Below are 6,000 nucleotides of genomic sequence, written 5' to 3'. Positions count from 1 at the left end.
ACCGACCACGCCTTAAACATCTCGGCTAGGCAGCTCCCAGATTCAGTTGCGGAAGATATGTTTTAAAACACAGTTCGGACATATTTACATTTGAGGTGACCTCACTGCTTTCGTAACGTAATAAGGTCAGGTATTAGGTGACTCTGCCTCTCCCAGTGACGATGTGAAATAAGAACATCAAGCTGGTTAGCACGAGGAAGACATACCTTTCAGGTATATGTCACAAGATATCACAGAAGACGATCAGAACAGTCAAAGTCCATTGCTAAACCCAGCCAGGTCCACGTGCCCACACGTGCTCCTATTAGCCGCCATATCCTCTCATTAAAATACCGGTACTTGTTTGTCCTCCGTGCTCATTACAATAAAACTTTTACATCTAATTGCACATTAATAAACCCTGCATACTGAAATTAATCACTCGTATACCAATTAAAGCTTTTTTGTTTCATTTTACTGGTAAACTGGTACCTTAACTGACTCAGGCGATCAATTATAAAATAAGGACGTGTTTAATACTTTTAACTAAACCTACCAGTTAGGTTATTACGTTGAAATACTTATGCGAGGACTCCGTGTAGTTTAAAAATGTAATACTACTACAAATAATAATAATAATAATAATAATAATAATAATAATAATAATAATAATAATAATAATAATAATAATAACAAGAAACTTGGCCGAACAGTAAGCGGCGTACTGCTGTGAGTTTGCATTCGGGAGACAGTGCGTTCGAACCCCACCGCTGGCAGCCCTCAAGGTAGTTTCCCGTGGTTCCTCATATTTACACCAGGCAAATGCTGGGGCTGTACCTTAATTAAGGCGACGATCGCTTTCTCCCCACTCCTGGCCCTTCGTCGCCATAGGATCTATCTTTGTCGGTGCGGCGTAAAGCAAAGTGTAAATAATAATGACCGCCTCTGTGGTATAGTGGTTAGTGTGATTAGCTGTAATCCCCGGAGGCCCGGATTCGACTCCCGGTTCTGCCACGAAATTTGAAACGTGGTACGAGGACTGGAACGGGGTCCACTCAGCTTCGGGAGTTCAACTGAGAAGAGGGGTTTCGATTCCCACGTCAGCCATCCTCGAAGTGGTTTCCCCACTTCCCTTCCAGGCAAATGCCGGGATAACACCTAACTTAAGGCCACGGCCGCTTCTTTCCCTCTTCCTTATCTAACCCTTCCGATCCCCCCCCCCCACCCTCTACAACGCCTCTGGCAGCATGGCAGGTGAGGCCGCTTGGGCGAGGCACTGGTCCTCCTGCCCTGTTGTTTGCCCGACCAAATGTCTCACGCTCCAGGACACTGCGGTAGAGGTGTGATCCCTCGCTGAGTCGAGGGAAAAGCCAACCCAGGAGGGTAAGCAGATTAATAACAACAACAACAACAATAATAATAATAATAATAATAATAATAATAATAATAATAATAATAATAATAATACCCAACAGGTTAGCTGAATGCGTTGCGGTAGGACCAGTTGTGGCTGCTGGTTCTGTACTCGGGAGACACATGGGTTCGAATCCCTCGTTATCAATTAACGAAATGATTTTCCTTCGTTTCCAGTTTCATGCAAATGCCGGGATAGTTCCTTTATCAAAATCATTCTCGCTTTCTTCCCATTCCTATCTCACGCCTATCGTCAAAACCCTCACACAGCGGTGCATGCAGTTCACCGTCAGAGAGTGTAGCAGAAAATGCAAGTACAGAAATGGTGAGTCGAGTATGTCTCTGGACACTCCCTGCACTAAAGTGTCATATGCTAAATAATAATAATAATAATAATAATAATAATAATAATAATAATAATAATAATAATAATAATAATAATAATAATCCACGCGTATTACCGCGGTTTCTAAAGGTTGGTTCTGTGGTCTAGTCGGGAGCTTAAGACCGTTTACCCTTGATAAAAAACTAACCCCACGGCACTACAGCCCTGAAGGGCCTTGGCCTACCAAGCGGCCACTGCTGAGCCCGAAGGCCTGTAGATTACGAGGTACCGTGTGGTCAGGACGACGAATCCTGTCGGCCGTTATTCTTGGCTATCTAGACCGGGGCCGCTATCTCACCGTCAGATAGCTCCTCAATTCTAATCACGTAGGTGAGTGGACCTCAAACCAGCCCTCAGATCCATGTAAAAATTCCTAACCTGGCTGTGAATCGAACTCGGGGCCTCCGGCTAAGAGGGAGGCACCCTACCCCTGCACCATCGGGCCGGCGTTTACTCTTGCTGACACAACGGGTTTTTTAAGTGAAAACTCTAATCTGAAATCGAGCGGAATTAAAACTTATGTCATCATGGTTGAAATTTAACATCTAAGGCACTATCCTAATTAAAATGTTGATAAACGACCCTTTAAGAAAATTAAATGATCATAAAGACGTCTTCCAATAAATGAAACTCAGATTGATGACGATTCACTTATTTGCCTTTAACGAATGACTTTCGAGAGACATCTCTGTGTAGAAATGAAATGACGTGTGGCTTTTAGTGGCGGGGGTGTCCGAGGACATGTTCGGCTCGCCAGATGCAGGTCTTTTGATTTGACTCCCGTAGGCGACCTGAGCGTCGTGATGAGGATGAAATGGTGATGAAGACGACACATACACCCAGCCCCCGTGCCAGCGAAATTAAAGCAATTATGGTTAAAATTCCCGACGCTGCCTGGAATCGAACCCGGGACCCCTGAGGCCAAAGGCCAGCAGGCTAACCATTTAGCCACGGAGCCGGACCTCTGTGTAGAAATTGGAGTCGAAAAGATTAGGATTCAGTGCATTGAAAGAGAGAAACTGACTCAGTGGCTATGAAACTATCAAGAACGAAATTTTCGGTTCTCCAGAGTATGATGAGATGATTCCTCTATGATGAGTTTTCTACCTGTCTCTCATTCATGGCCATCTATCAGTACTTCACATCACAGCCTGCACGGTTGTTAGGTAACATCACGTCATACATGTTGTATCTCAAATGACTTTCACCTATTCTATCCGACCTCTCTTGGTCAACTCTTGTTCTTTTCCGACCCCGACGCTATTAGGTTTGCGAGGGCCATGGAATCTTTCATTTTCACGCCCTTCGTGGCCCTTGTCTTCCTTTGGCCGATATCTTCATTTTTCGAAGTGTCGGGCGTTTTCCATTTTTCCCTCCGGTTAGAGGGTGGTTGCCTAGTTTTACTTCCTCTTAAAACAATAATCACCACCACCACTCTCACCGCTGGGTTCCGTGGTTTAAATCCTGGTCACTCCGTGTGATATTTGTGCTGGATAAAGCGGAGGCGGGACAGGTTTATCTCCGGGTCACTGGTTTTGCCTGCCATCTTTCATTCCAGCAACACTCTCCATTAACATTTCATTTCATCTGTCAGTCATTCATGATTGCCCCAGAGGAGTGCGACAGGCTTCGGCAGCCGGCACAATTCCTATCCTCGCCGCTAGATGGGGGCTCGAATCATTCCGCTCCTGACCCGGTCGAGTCACTGGAAACAGGCTGTGAATATTCATTTTTAAAGTGGCTTGTTGTGAAAGGAAAGTATTTGCTGTTGTACAGAATGCATTTAAATTGGTGTCGAATATTTGGGGAACATATGTTTATCAACGCAACTTTTAAAAGTTTCATGTTATCAGCATGGTCCCGAAAATGCTTACGGTACGTTTCTGGCTACGCAACTTTACCGCAAACAATTAAGGTGATAGTACAAGTGATACTATGAAACAGGTTATAACAATACATACATCCCCTGAACCTGCGTTTCATATCTGGCGTACTCTGCTCATAACAAGAGTAGTGTTTCGTATTTGTTCAAATACATTTAGGATACGCTCCCTCGGAACGCCAGCTTTGGGTACATGAGTTGCGTAAACTATGGACCCACAGATTTAAAAAAAAAAGTCCGTTGGATTTAAATCTGAATATCGGGCAAGCCATTTCGTGGATCCCCTCGATCAAACCATGTTTCTGGAAAACGGCGATTCAAATCATGACAAACGTTTTGAAAAAGTGAGCTAGAGCGTCATCGTGCAAGCAGACACATCCGAAGGTACGTCACTCGATAAAAACTGTCGACAATTTTCCTGGCAGACGTTGACGTAAGAAAAGAGAGACCTATAACATGATTATGAACGATTCAAGCCAAAACGTTTAGACTGGGTGTCCGAACATTTCGTGCCACGGACATTCCGTATCACTTGATTTTTGAAGACATTTCGTACCACCTAGGTCGTTATCTAGCTGCGAATGGTTTTTCTGTAATCCTCAAATATTTAAACCAGGACAATCCGTACTACTTGATGTCAAATTGGAATTTCGTTTCCACGCCAACGGGCATAATGACGCTGACAGACACACTTTAGAAATCAGAAACAAAAATAATTTACAACATTTGCTGAAGAAAACTTCTACTATATATTATTTTAACAATTGCCCTTTAAACAATACTTATCACTTACTAGCTGCCGTCCTCGGGGGCCCGGGTTCGATTCCCGGTACTGCCAGACATTTAAGAATGGCAGGAGGGCTGGTATGTGGTTGAAATGGTACATGCAGCTCACCTCCAATGGGAGTGTGCCTGAAAAGAGCTGCACCACCTCGGGATGAGGACACGAGTTTTACTTACTAGTTGATGTACCCGTGCTTCGCTACGGAATTCTGCATTTCATACGAAATTCTAGTGTACACGTTGTGAGCAAGATTGTATTAAATTTCATAGCTCTTAACGTTACCCTAGGAACGCGACCGGGAAGTCACCAAACATCTTTTCTCATATGAAGACTGAGTTAGGGAATTTTCGCTTTAATGGTAGACCCGCTTGCATACGATCCGTCACAATCAGGTTGGGGAGTTATCATTATAATGGTAGACACTCACTCTCCACCTGCCTTTTTTTCATCCTCAGAAAGACTGTCTTAGTGGTTTTCCGAACTGAAATGAATATACATTACAATGACGTCAGTAGGAATGGCGCGATTAAAAGCAATGCTTTCATATGAAATACTCGATCAAATGAAACACCACATAGTTTCTTACTTTTAACGAACAGGACTACACTGCCGATCTGACAGCCCAAAGTTCCAGAGCTGGAATTACCAAGCCGCAGACAGCCGTGATTCGTGAACACTCTTCGTCTTTTTTCGGCGGGGAGAGGGTCGAATAGTGGAGACTCCCAGGGAAAAAACTATGCCCTTTTACTAATCTGTTTCCTAAGAGTACCCGATGAGTCGGAAAATATCAATTCATTACAATGGCGACGGAAGCTTTTCTTAAGAAGCGGCTCTTTTCAGGTTTGAATTTCGAGTTATTTAGTGAATTGTGGTGCTATAATTTGGAATAGGCCTAAATTGTTATTCTAGACCAGGCCATACTACCACTACCACTACTAGTCCTTTTGTCTATCTAACTGTACCTGGTGAGTCAGAAGTATGAAGGTGACCATGGCAAGGATTGACACTTTCAGGGAGCCCTATTCTCTTTTTAACAGTACCTGGTGTTCAGAAGTAGGATAGAGACATTTGCACCGATTGACACTTGCAGGGAATCCATTTTCTTTCTCTACCATTACCTGGTGACTCGGAACCTGGTAAGTGACATTTGTACGGATTGAAACTTGCAGGGAGCCCTCTTCTCTATATAACCGTACCGGGTGAGTCAAAAGTAGGATGGTGACATTTGCACAGAGTGATCCTTGCAGGGAGGACTTTTCTCCAGCTAACAGTTTCTGGTGTGTCAGATCTGGGATGGTGGCATTTGCACGGAATGATACTTGCAGAGTGGCCTTTTCTCTATTTAACAGTACCTGGTGTGTTAGATCTGGGATGGTGACATTTGCACAGATTGACACTTGCAGGGAGCATATTTCTCTAACCAACTGTATAACCGTACCTGGTGTGTCTGATCTAGGATGGTGACATTTCCCCGGGGTGGCATTTGCATGGGACCCTTTCCTCTATACAACCCTATCCGGTGTACCAGATCCAGGATGGTGACATATGCACGGAATA

Source organism: Anabrus simplex, chromosome 4, assembly GCF_040414725.1.
Source record: "Anabrus simplex isolate iqAnaSimp1 chromosome 4, ASM4041472v1, whole genome shotgun sequence".
NCBI classification, from domain to species: domain Eukaryota; kingdom Metazoa; phylum Arthropoda; class Insecta; order Orthoptera; family Tettigoniidae; genus Anabrus; species Anabrus simplex.
Note: the sequence above shows the minus strand (reverse complement) of the source record.